This window comes from Petaurus breviceps, unplaced genomic scaffold, assembly GCF_028583685.1.
Source record: "Petaurus breviceps papuanus isolate PSGF00001 unplaced genomic scaffold, PetGlider_PUasm1.0 90775, whole genome shotgun sequence".
Taxonomy (NCBI): Eukaryota; Metazoa; Chordata; class Mammalia; order Diprotodontia; family Petauridae; genus Petaurus; species Petaurus breviceps.
The window spans coordinates 10140723-10154572 of record NW_027187342.1 but is presented as its reverse complement, the minus strand read 5'-3'; the positions used below and the strand labels follow the sequence as shown (position 1 = coordinate 10154572).

General features: G+C 41.7%; 1 protein-coding gene across 1 annotated transcript in view; it reads right to left on the bottom strand.

Moving 5' to 3' along the window:
* Positions 1-7739, bottom strand: part of VPS54 (VPS54 subunit of GARP complex) — a 78599-nt gene extending 70860 nt beyond the window's left edge. The window contains exon 1 of the mRNA XM_069068982.1: positions 7621-7739. The gene's annotated coding sequence lies outside the window, so the exon portion shown is untranslated. The remainder of the gene's footprint in view (positions 1-7620) is intronic.
* Positions 7740-13850: the final 6111 nt, after the last annotated feature.

Genomic DNA, 13850 nt, shown 5'->3' with positions numbered 1-13850 from the left:
TATTTCAATTCTAGGGGGGGAAAAACAAATCTTTTAAACTAACCAATACTTTCCACCACAAAATAGTGGTAGTAAGCAGTAAACATATATGTGTGTGTGTGTGTGTGTGTTTTGATTATTGTCTAGAATTATTGCACTATAATCAGTACATAAATCGACAAGCTAATTTTACAAGTGAAAGCTTTTTAAAAAAACTATCAGAACCAGAGACAGGGCTCCAGGGTTCTAAGAAGATAACTCTTTTGTGGAAGATTTATATAGAAAGACCTAAGATAAGAGATCTCCCAGGATGAGAAGACACGGATGATTTATTGTTGCTTCCAGATAAGGAAGTATTCCCCATCAGTGAGAAAATAGATCTGCTTAAGTATTAGTCATTTTCATCTTGTATGTTTGAAGGAAATATTTCAGTATCCTAATTCAACTATATCCTCTGAATAGTACTATCAGGACATTTATTTTGACACTCATTATCATTTTGACCAGATTCTTCCTTTTTTCTCTTATAAATTTCTTCTTGAAATTTTCTAAAAGGCAGTAATAGCCAAAAAACAGACTAAGTTAACATAATTATTAAAATTACATAATATCTCATTTAAGAAATAGTATATACATGGTACTTTCAGATTTGTAAAAGACTTTAGATATATTATTTCATTTGATAATCTTGACAACTCTCTGAGATAGGTGCTATAATACCCATTTTATTGATGAAGAAACTGAGGCTTAGATGTTGAATTGACCAGAGTCACACAGCTAACTGTCTAAAACAGAATTTGAATTCAGGTCTTTCTAACTCCAAGTGCCTAAAACTATCTAATGAATTACTTGACTTACTCTCTCAGGGAGAGAGAGGGGACAGCTCGTAAAATGATTCATGACCACATTCAGTGTCTTTCATAAACTCAACCCCTCATATTCTTTTTTTTTTAAAGCTACTTTTATAAATATAAAAGCTATCTTAAATCCATGATTTAATTCTTTACAAAAAAAAAAAAAAACTTCTCCCAGCACCAAAGTCTTTAAAACAAAAGAAAAAAGAACACATCCCATTCCTTAAATCCCATCTAACTATTATCTGCAGCCTTCTAGCTGACTCTTGAGTACCATCCCCATACTTCCATAACTGAAGCTGTCTAAGAAATTTGTTCAAACTGGTTGAACTCTCTGCTCACACATCTTCTCCCTTCACCACAGTTGTAAACAAAAGGTTGGCACAATTCTGTGAAAGCAGAAAAATGTCTTTTTCCTCATTAATGTGAAATAACTGGCACATATATTAAGTGCCTAATAACTATTTGCTAAATTGAATAAAACATCTTACTCCACTGTATATGAAGGTGATCAACTTCTTGGAGATAGGGCTGGAAGAGACCATCTAGTCCAACATCTTCATTTCACAGATGAGGCAACTGAGGTCTAGGGAAGTTAAGTGACTTACTCAGGTTATGCAAGTAATGTCAGGGATAGGATTTGAAATGAGGTCTTCTGACTGCAGAGCTAGCATGCAATCTCTGGCAAGTCTTACCACAAGCTGAAAGGACTGAGTATAGGCCCAGTTAGATTTTACGTTTATGGTCTGAGAACTACCTAAGGAAAAAGATACTTCATTAGCCACAGGGTCATGAATTTGTTGATCACAGCATCTTATTTTCTTTTTGGAGGGCAATTGGGGTTAAGTGACTTGCCCAAGGTCACACAGCTAGTTTTTGGTTGAGTGTCTGAGGCTGGATTTGAACTCAGGTCCTCCCAACTCCAGGGCCGGTGCTTATTCACTGAGCCACCTAGCTGCCCCAGAGCATCTTACTTATAAATCTTCTAAACTGGTATTACCAAAGGGAATACCTGCAATGACAATATCTAATATCCTTAAAGTACTGGTGATTCAGTTATTGTTATGAATAGAATTATATTGTATAGCAATACAATGTTGCTCAGAGGGGCTACTGAGGTATTGGGAGTGGTTCACTCTAATACAAAACATCCCCAAAAGATTGTTTTTGGCTATTTCTGCTTCTCTTTTTCAGTTTGGCTCTTGTCCCTTGATAAGAAGTTTTCAATTCTCACTTTTCACTCCCATGCATCAATAGTGCTCGCTTTTCTAAGACAACTACAAAAGACTCTTGATGGAAAGGGCTATCCACATCCAGAGAAAGAATTATGGAGTCTGAATGCAGACTGAAGCAAGCTACTTGCTCTCCCTCTTTTGTGTTTTGTTCCTTCTTTCTCATTGTTCACTCCATTGGTTATAATCCTTCTTTACAACTTGACTAATGTTTAATGTCAAGGTACTTGTAGAAACTATAACCAGACTACATGCTGCCATAGGGGGTTGGGGGGGGGAGAAAATTTGGAACTCAAAAGTTTGTGGGACTGAATGCTGTAAACTAAAAGTAAATAAATTAATTAATTTTAAAAAATAGTACTCACTTCTCACCTCCTGCCTCTCTCCAACTTCTCCTGTAATCTACATAGGCTATGCCATGCCTGGAATGCATGACTTCCTCATCTCTGCTTTCTTACAGAAAGCTTCCTTGATTCCCCACAGCTGAAAGGTTCTCTCCCTCCTCAAACTGTCACTGATCACTGTGTCTGGACTTCTTTGTCTCTATTACACAGGTGTCACACTTACCTATGAGCTGTATTCTCCCCTTGAAGGAGGGGCTGTTCTCTTCATCTCTGTGTTCCCAAGGCCTACAGCAGTACCCTGGACACCATAGGTATTAGGTACATGTTTGCCAACTGAATTGAACCCTAATCTGTTTAGGGCTAGGAAACCAGATAAATATGCTTGTTTAAAATGTCTAATAAAAATCAAAAGTGAGGAGTTAGTTGCATGGGCTTTTAGTTTGTACAGCTCTGATGCTTTGCTTATTTCCTGGTCCCTAACTGTGTCCTGGGATAGTTGTATTAAGTAATAGATAAAAAATTTCTGGAAAATGAATTATTCTATAAGGTACTACAATATAAGAGGAAGAATACTGGATAGGGAGAAACACCATCCTGGCCACACTCATCACCTGCAGTGAAGTTTTTATACAAGTCCGTGAACTTCTCTGTACACCTCATCTGTAATAGGAGACTGGACTTTCTAAATTTCTAAAATTTCTAAGAATATCGCCAATTTCAAAAGTTTAAATACTAGTAATAAATATTTCGGAAACTCTCGTAATATTTTGTATTTACAGTAAGTTACAGTTGCCATTTTCACTTTTTTTAAACTAGGTCTCCCCATATTCCTCACTACAGCAGTTTCTCTCAAGCCCAGATCTCACTACTGATTGTCACAGAAGTACTGACTTAAGTCTGTCTGCCCCTCCTGGGGGCCCCCTTCTCTTGGGGGTTTCACATACTGATGCTTAAACAATCTCCTGGCTAAACCTTTGCAACAGCTGAGATTATAGGCATATGTGCCACCACCTGTGACTAAACATCTATTTCTTCAAATCCATGGGTTATTTGTGAAATTCCACATTTATCACTGTTCCCTGCTACCACTTTTCCCAAGAAGGCCATTCTGAGTTATCAATAAGCAGAAAAATGATATGCTTACTATGACCCAGCCTGACAGGTTAATCTCCTTAAAGGGGTCATAAACTGTGGCTCTGGGAGTTTAAATCAGTGATAAAGGCTAACATGACGGAGTGTTGGTTGATGGACCTTCAGGCTTTCTGTATTTTAGCAGCCTTCAGAAATTAAGCTACATAGGAAGCTTTTACCAACCACATTTGAAATTCTGCCATTCATCATTCCCTGCTTTTCCCCCCCACTTTTAAAAGATATTCAGATGGCCCAGAATACAAAGTGGAAGGAGTTTCTGATCCTTATCTGTGCTTCTATATGGAAAGCTGTATGAGCAAAATAAGTCTATCTACCTTCCTAATGTAATCTGAAAGGTAGAGTAATTGGTAAACTGCTTTTAAGATTCAAGAATTTCACTGGAAATAAGTGTTAAGTAAGTTAGGTATTCCACAAATTTTCTGAGGTTGGTAACAGAGCAGAGGAGAAATCACCCAAACACCCATTTTTTTTTAAATTTCTGAAAATTTTAAAACTATAACCAAAAGGAGAATAGCCCCATAAGAACACATGAACACACATACGCACACTCTCTCTCTTCATTTTATAATGTATTAGCAGAACTGTCATGTATATGTTTACAATAAAGGTAACCAAATTAAAAGCAAAGCCAAAGTGAACTCTTTAACTCCCAAATTTTCACTTCTCCACCATGCTTTAAATTACTGGTATCAAACTCAAGTAGAAACAGATCCCTGTAGATAGCTAAATGGCTTAAAAAACAACAAATTAATATTACCTATGTTGTATTCCTTTTTAAAGGCAACAAAGTGTGGAAGTGGATAGAGCACCACCAAAGTGTATATGGCCTGGAGTTAGTAAGACTCATCTTCCTGAATTCAAGTCCTGCCTCAGATATCTACCAGCTATGTGACCCTGGCCAAGTCACTTCATCCTGTTTGCCTCAGTTTCCTCATCTGTAAAATAAGCTTGGGAAGGAAATGACAAATCACTCCAGTATCTTTGCCAAGAAAACCCCAAGTGGGGTCACAAGAAGTTGGACATGACTAAAATGAATGAACAACAAATGTATTTTTATTAATTTTCTAAAACATTTCCCAATTCCATTTTAATTTGTGAGTTTTTAGATCTCTGCTTTAAATGTTCTTGAATCACATAATCAAAGGATCTAACCTACAGCAAGAAGCAACTGATGGGCTCAGTGGATAGAGAGGCTAGCCCTGAAGTCAGGAAGACTTGAGTTGAAGTCCTGCCTCAGACACTCATGTGACCTTGGGAAAGCCACTTAATCTCAACTTTCTTCAAATGTAAAATGTGAATAATAATAGCATCTACCTCCCAGAGTTGTTATAAGGACAGAACAAGAATATTTGTAAGATGCCTGGCACACAGTAGGAACTATATATAGGCTAGCTATTATTATTTCCTAAATCACAATATCCTGATCCTGTCATTTTATCTGTGGAAAGCACAGGAAGATAATTTTCTGACAAACAAAATGTCTTTTCCATAACACCTCTCTCAGCCCACAGATGATACAAGGTCCTTTGAGTCAGTCAGCTGCAATTGAGATACGAAGAAGGGCAAAAAAGAAGCCCCTGCTCAGAGTCTCATGGAGGATTCAACCTAAGCACAAATAACTGTGTGCAAGAAAAGTGGAATAATCTACAGAAGGGAGTCACTCAAAGTGAGAGGAGTTGGAGAAAGGCTTCTTATAGAAGAAGGGATTTTAGCTGGGACTCAAAGAATACCAAGGAAACTTGAGGAGGGAGAGGATTCCAAGCATGGGGGCCAGTCAGTGAAGATTCCTGGAGTTGGGAGACAGTGTCTTGTTCCAGGAAGAAGACCCAGTGTAGTTATCGCCTGCAACATGTAGTAAGTGCTTAATAAATTTTGGTGAATTGAATTCTTATAATAGTGAATGCCAATAACTAAATCGGTCTTGAAGCAATAGTTCTAATTTTTTCCAGTCCTTCAAACTTCATATTGAAATATGCTGAGAAGTACTTTGTTAATCTGTTCTCACATGTTTTTGAAATGGTACTAATGATTTTTTTCAATAATTTTTTTAATTTCATGTGTTCTTATTTTTTTTAATTTTAGTCATCTTCAAGGATCAAGTATTTAAAAATTTTTTTGCACATTAGTGGCAATAAAAAAATCAATAACTGATTTCTATATAGTTTTTTAAGTTTACAAAGTATTTTACATGCATTATTTTAGCTGAGCATCACAATGGCCTTGAGAGAAAGGTATTATAGGCATTATTGTTCTTAACCTAGGAGAAACTGAAGCTAGTAGACTTGCCCAAGGGCACAACTAACAAAAAAATGTCAGAAGCAGGATACAAACCAAGTCTTCCAGATTCCAAGTTCATCTTTATCTATCACATTATAAATCTACCTTATAACTATTTTGACACTGATAGAAAAGAAATGAGACAAAAGAAAAAAATTTAAAATTAATTCCACAAGCAAGATTTCTGAGTTTCTTAAAATCATATCTTATATTTTGATTTTCTAAGATGACATTAATTTCTAATTCAAGTACATTTTGTTAACACCTCCATAAAAACCTCAACATACATGTGTACAGATACATGATAACCATTACTCATTTAAAATATACTCTTCCTACACAATATTTTGTCACCAGTGAAAAACACTTCAGAAAGAAAAATCTCTCCTTGTTTGTGACATATAAAACAAAATAATTTGGAGAATCCCTGAAGTTTGTAGTAAATTAAAAAAAAACAGAATTTTTTTTTGTTCTAAAAGAGAACCATTAACATAATTCTCCTTTATTTTTAAAAAAGAAATTTGAATCCAGAATTTTTATAGCTACACTAGGTTTACAAAAAATAATAATAAATAGATACACATACATATAAATCACTATAGCATGGATACAGTGTGGTCTATTACGGTAAAGTTGCACAAATTTCTAAAAGCCACAATTACTAGTAATAAAAATATACATATACTGAATGAACTTGTGATAGATCAATGTAAATTTCCATGTAAGAGACATTCATAAGAAGCTAATTAGAATCCGATTACGTACAGAGATTCAAAATAGACACCTCCCATCTTTCCATCAGTCCCTTTACAACAGTTCGGGAAACATTATTAATCGAAAAGTTGTTCTGCCACTGGAAACTGTAAGACATTAGAAACTTATTCCTGGTCCAACATAATCCACAACACAAAGTAATCAATCATACCAAGCCATAATGCCCATGATCTAGCTACCCTGCATATATATATGGGAAAAAACGAAAATACTTTTTCATTATTCAAATCGATTAGCTTAGTAAGCATTTCTCAATAAAGTGGTCTGAGTTTTACAAATCATAAATCCGGCAACCAATCTGAAAAAGGAACAAATACTTAATTCGGTTATTTTAAAATGTTTTTAAAGCCAGGTGAAAGGTTGGTGGGTTTTTTTTTTTTTAATGTATTTGAAGATTACAGACATTACTCCCTTCTGGTGCAGCCAATACACTAAGAATGCCATCACTGGACTGGACATAGAGGAAATAATAATAAAAGGGGTTCCCCTATTAGAGATGGGAGGGAGGAGGAGGAGGAGGTCCCTCCAGCGTTTGCAGGTCTGCAGAGATGAAGGAGGGTCATACCTGGGGAGGAGGAGACGGGGAAAGCCCCCCAAAGCAGGCTAATGGGCTTAGCTGAACTAGGGGGAAGACGGGACTAAGGAGATCAGGCAGGGCTCGATCCAGACGGGAGCTAAGGAGCACCGGGGTGACAGGAAGCCACAGCCTCTAAACTTTCCCCACGTCCTGGGCTAAGGGGAGAGGGCCGGGTGGATGGCGGTCCTGCGCCCAGCAGCTGGGACCGGGGCTGTCCCTGCCGGTGACCGCAGCCGGCCCGAGGCGAGGTGACGGAGTCCCCGCCTGAGGGTCCAAGGCAGAGTGGCCAGGGCCAGCTCCGGGCCCAAGGTGGGGAAGGGGGGAACGAGAGCCAGCCCCGGTCCTCCTTTCCTGCCCCCTCCTTCCTGCCCCCCCTTCCCCCATTCCCCCCCCCCCCCGGGGGAGTTGGGGGGGCCGGGTCCGTACCGTACCTGCGGGTCCTGGGCAGCCGCCCCTGGGCGAGGCCTAGCGCATGGCCGAGCGCCCCCGGACCTCCACGTCGCCGCTGCCGCTGCCGCTGCCGCCGGGCTCGGGCCGCCGCCGCCGGCTCTCGGCGTCCCGGGAGCCGGGCTCGGGCCTCGGCCCGGCCCCCCGCGCCGGCGCTGGCCCGGGCTGCACGCAGAGGCGCAGGCCAGCCCCAGGACCCGGCTCCGCTCCCGGGTGAGGGGCGGCCGCGGCGCCTCCTTCACGTCTCTGCCGGGCGTCCCGTCAGCCCGCAGTTCCCCCCGGGTCCGCAGCGCCGCCTCCGCCGCTGCCGCTGCCGCCGCCGCCTCTTCCACATCCCCGGCCGCCAGAGGAGCTGCAGCTCCCGCCGCCGAGCCTGCCACCACGACACCCGGCGCGGCCCGCCCCGGCCCGGCCTGGCCCCGGGCTGACGCCGCCGCCGCCGCCGCCGCCTCAGCGACGGCCCCCAGCCCACAATCCACCGCGGCCGCGGCCCCGCCAGCCGGGGCTGGAAGGCCGGGGCGGCGAGGGGGGCAAGGCGGAACGCCCCCCAACACCCCCCGCGGCACGGGAACCGGGTCCCGAGCTTCCCCGGCTGCCTCCTCCCGGGCAGAACGAGCCCGCCGAGATGCCTCCTCTTCTTTCCGTACTCTGTGGGAACTGTTGGGGGCTGAGACTTGCCTCCCACTTCTTGGGGTGCCCCCCTATCTCCCATCTCCCCCCACGTGGGGTTTAACCCGCCTCTGCCTTTCACCCCCCAATTTCCAAACTGCCTTAAATGCTCCAGTCACTGGGGGACCCGGGGTGTGTAGGGGGGTGGCATGTTACACCCCAAACTGTCCCATCCCCCCATCCCCCTGCAAAAATATATTAAATATAAAATTAATGTTAAATGACCCCAAAAAAATGCTTCCCGAGAGGCCTAGAAGGGAAGAAATAGACTTTCCCTCCTCTCTTCCTGAGCTGTCCAAAGTTCCTTTACCCAGGGAGGGCTGCCTCCTTCTGCTCCCTCAGAGACCCAGGGATTCCCTTCAAGCCCTCCCCAGCCTCACTGGGCCTTTCTCAGAAGGGCGTGAATGGGCTTCCCAATTGGCAGCAGAGATTGATGGGGTAAAATACTAGTGTTTTAGGATAAGCTTAACTGTATGTCCTAAAGATGGGATCATAGATCAAAGAGCAGGAAAGGACTTCTAGGTTATCTAGTCCAACCCATTCGTTTTACATTTGAGGACATTGAGGGCCAGAGAATTGACTTGCCCAAAGTCACCCAAAGTCAGAAGTGGCACCACTTGGATTCTAATTCGCGTCCTGTGACTCCAAGTTCCTCAATCCTTCAACTGCACCAAGCTTGGAAAATGACAAGTCACCACTGAAAAAAAAATTTTACTTAAAAAAAACCCTTGAAACAAATTTTACTTCCTATTGCTGTCATTTTGAAAACTGAAGCCAAAAAGTGACTAAGGCAAAAAAATGAATTTTGCCTGTCAAAGGGTAAATAGGTTCTTTGTGACTTGTAGAAGTTGAAAAACAGCCCAGGTTAAAATAGTTAAGAAAAATTTACAAATTCGGCAAACTGCTATGTTTCAGGCATTGGAGACAGAAAAAAGCATATTCTCTGTCCTATCAGAACTTAATAGTTTAGTTAATGGGATCAGAGATAAATATGATATCATTCCAAATATGTTAAATGCATAGAAGAGATCAAACCAAAGTGGCTCAAGTTTCGAAGGAAACTGGACAATCACCTTTAGCTGTGGGCATAGTGAAAAATCAGCAAGCTTTATTAAATACTTCCTATGTGTTCGACACTATGCTAGGCTTTAGGTTTACAAATACAAAATGAGAAGGTCTCTGCCCTTAAAAGTGCTCACATTTTACTGTAAAGATGCAATTCACCAAGGGGAAGAGGCTGGGTTATCTGGTAATATAAGTGACTCGGGAACATTCATAGACAGTTGTGATCAATTCCTGTCTGCTAACCCTGGAAGAGTCTTTTTGATTGGCTGGGGCACTAAGCAAGCAGTTTCTCTTGGTTTGACCCCACTTCCAGGGATTTCCTCCTGGCCAATGGCTTCAGGTAAGGAATGGCTCTATAAGGAGAGAGGCCTCAGGCCTTGTTCTTCTAAGGCCGAGCATAGTAAGCCTTAGTTCTTTGCCTCAGTGTTTGTTTTGTTTGTTTGGGGCAAAGAATCTTGTGAGTTTTCAAAGTTCAAAAGAACCCTCACTGGGTGGGGGAGGAGTGTGGGAGGGGAAAACCTTGGAACTGAAAAGAAAAATTAAATTAAAAAAAAAAAACTCCAGAAGAGCAAACCATCCAAGTTTAGAGTCTGAGAATTGAGTCCATGCCCAGTTTTGCAACGAGCACATCACTGGTGCCCAGAGGAGCATTGAGCAAGCTCAAGAGTCAGCCAAAATAATGACTCATCCAACATATACCACTTTGGAACCTGAACTTGGTGGGACCAGTGCTGTGTAGAAACTGTTAAATCTGAACCCATTCTCCCCAGGGATCAAAGTAGTATAGGGGACAGTTACCCTGAAATATTGGGGGAGGGCTATCTTTACTTCTGTTCTTACTATATCCTCAAAGTAAATCTCCATTTGTAAAAGCAAACTAATGTCACTTGGTTAAATGCAACTGGGATGCTAGACACTAGTGTCTAAAAGTGAGGGAACATTCAGAAAGGGGGCTTAAGCTGATAGCATTGGAGAAGAAATACCTCAACCCCTAACCTCTCTGTGAGAGTGCTCAGACCTGGCGGGGTTCAAGGCAGGCCTTTGGAAGAGAACATAGAGCATTCCAGGCATGGGGGATTGTCTTTACAAAAGACTTGAAGGTAAGAAATGGAATGTCATGTATGACAACAGCAAGTACTGAAGCTGCAAGGAATGAGCAGGATAATATGTGATCAGGCTGCAAAGGGTTCCAAATATCAAACAGAGGAGTTTATATTTTATCCTAGGGGCAGTATGGACTCATTAGTGTTTCTTGAACATGTGAGGGATAAATGTTCACACCTGATTAGGTCTTAATTAAGTCTGAGAACAATTAGGAAGCTATTGCAATAGTCCAGACTTCATGAAGAAAATGACTCCTTATCTGGATCTTAAAGGAAGGGAAGGATTTCCATAGAGGGATGTTGACAAGATCCCAAAATTTTCCTTGTATTCTGAAATTTCCCAGGGGCAAATCTTGATAGAGACAACACAAATCAAAGTAAGTCATTTGAGGGGGAGCTACCCTCAAAATTGGATCCACTCCACATAAGCCCAAAGCCTGGGCTGCTAGACCAAAAAATACATAGCATTATTTTATGTGTCTCTTCAGTTACTTGATGTTCTATTCAAAGTGGGTTAATACCTTCTGTCTAAATCTCTACAGATGGGGGTAACAGGGTTCCCATATCCCATTTAAGCACTCAGGAAAACAAATGTATGTATTGGATACAAAATAACCTTTATTCCACCTCAGAGAAAATACATAAAATATGTAAAGCACTCAATTCCATTTTCCTTCTGTGGTGAGTCCCACTTATCCCCAAGGCCTTATATTCTTTCATATTTAAAAGTAAGCACCACTAGGTGGCTTTAGACTCCCCTTGGAAAGGAAACAAACTTAGGGTTATTAGTGGAGCAACACCCAGTTCTGATGAGTCTCAGTCTCACCTCAGGAATCCAAACAGGTGTAACACTTATGAACTCTGGTCCCAACCTCAAACTGGTGGGTTAGGTCCCCAGAAGGCTATTGTTTCCCCTCAGGGCTTCTTGGATAACTCTAAGGGGTTGGGGCTGGGGCATATCTTCCTACTATTTCCCTGAGCCTCAATCCAATGTGTTCCTTCCAACATGAATCAATCATTTAGTATCTCCCTAGTATCATCTAACCAATGATTAGTACCCCAATATTGATTTATCAATATCAATTAGCCAGTTAATACCAACTAGCTTTTCAAAACGGTATATTTACTGAGAAAGAATAACAAGAACAGAAACATGAATGCATCTTCCCCCAAAGTAGGACACACTCTCCTTTCTATACCTTGGTCCCTTGAGAAGGGTGGACTCAAACTTAAAGTGGCTTCTATTAAACATCACCAAATTCACTTTTAAGTATGGCATAACTGATGGACAAAGTAAATCACGCCCTTAGCTACAGAACAAGTTTTCTCAGTCATAGGATTAATGCAGGCCTGAGCTGAGTCATACAGGTCGAATACCTCAGGGCTATATTGACTCTTCATCCAACTCATCTGTTCCATCTACCTATACAACCATGGCCTCCAGTTCCTGGGTCTCTGGTGTGGCTCTTCCAAACTTTTGAAACAGGTTTATGATTAATCACCTTAGATCAGGAAAAAAAAAAATTATAGACAAAACCAGCAAGAACAGCACTATGCATTCATGACCATAAGGGCAGCCCAGGGGGGAAGTAAGGCAGCCAGAGTGGCTTCACCTCCACTCACCTGGAGGCTTACAGAAGTTCTTCTCCCTCACTGGAAAGCTGCCAGGGAGAGAACTTCTTTTTCTTTTTTATCCATGCCCAGTTCAGGCTTAGCTGCCAGCTAAAAGGCATTTCCTTACCGTACAATATGAGCACCAAGAAGAGTAATAGAATCCTGTATATGCTCCATATTGAAGCGGGGACCCTCCATTATACCTCATCATGCATTTCTGGAAGCAGGTTCCAAATGTTTATGCAGTGTACCAAGAACATTGTGGAGGCTTCCAGTACTAGACAGGCCCTTCCCCTTGCAAAGTCATGTAACCTTTCCATTCCATTGAGGGCTTGGTCACCCCTGAGGGGAAATGCCTTGAAACTGCTAGATAGGGAACCCACTTTTCCATTAAGCCTGTGATATACGTATAACTCATGGCAATAGCAAAAGGTAAGGATCAGGTCTTTTACTCCCCCTTGTTATGGCTTAGATTCCTTATTGCTTCTGCTGCTATAAGACTATGGGTACAATCCTATTCTTCTGGAAATTTGGTTTTGCTCAGGAACTCACCTTCTCCAAACAGATGGAATTTCAGAACTCCTGAATAAGGGGTTTCTAAAGAGGCAGCTCTGAGGCCAATATTGCCTGAGAATTTCCCTTCTCTCCCCAAAAGGTTAGATGTTGGGAACACACTGCCCAGCAGCTCCCCCTGCCTCTCTCCATGAAGTTCAGGAACTCTCAACATTCTTCCAAAAACCTGGGGTTAGGGAACTTCTGCCATTAGAACCAAGTAGTGCCCTGCTCTGTGGTTGGCACATCGATTCAGGTATTTGTGCCTCGACCACTTTCCAAGACCCTGGGTCAGGCCTCTCCAACTCTAGGAATTCTAGCTGGTCCACTACTGCGTTTGGCTACTCACATTTCTAGGGCAGAGCAGAAGGAAGTGGTCCCACTAGAGACCAAAGGTTAAACTCAGGTCTCTCCTGAAAAAAAAAAAGTTTTTTGTTTTGTTTTGTTTTTAAAGCTAAGAGAGAGAAAGGTCAAGTTTATGATTGAAAACTTCCCTGTTAGTCCTTACAACAATGATACTAGGCTGGAACTAAATTGTGGCCAGTATTAAATGCCAAATGTCTCCTGATTCAGGCCAGTCCTCTACTAGTTTAGGTATGATATTAGAACAAAACAAAAGGAAATACTTGGGGTCATTCAACAGTTAACAAAAAGACTTATTTAGCCATTATCCGAGGATATTCAACAAAGATAAATATTGAGGCCACCTCAAGTTGATTCAGCTGAGTAAAGTACCCTTGCCTGGGCTATCCACTAGCCAAGAATTAGAGAGCAGACTTGGAGCTCCTTATAGCTGCTTTCTAGTCAAGATACATGGAAGTGATATCAATAGTTTAAGCCTTTAGTCACCTGAACCAACCAAGCCTTGAAGATAATTTCAATCTCCTTTAAAGAAAACTTAGTTAGCCTAACTTGCCAAGGGGGAGAGGTTAGGATATTGCCTCTACCACACCAAATTAGGGAGTTCACTTCTTTATTCTAAACCTCATCTTTCCTTTTATATGTGTGAGAAACAACAAGGGTGCAGTTGAAAGTGTGCTGATCATCGCATCAGAACTGAGTCTAAATCCCAGATCTAAAACTGCCTGAACAAGGACAAGTTATGTAATCGATCTCAATTTCAGGATGAAATGAGATTCTATGATCTGTAGGGTCATAGATATAGAACTGGAAGAGACTTTAGAGGTTGGCTATTCCCAAAATGGGGATAA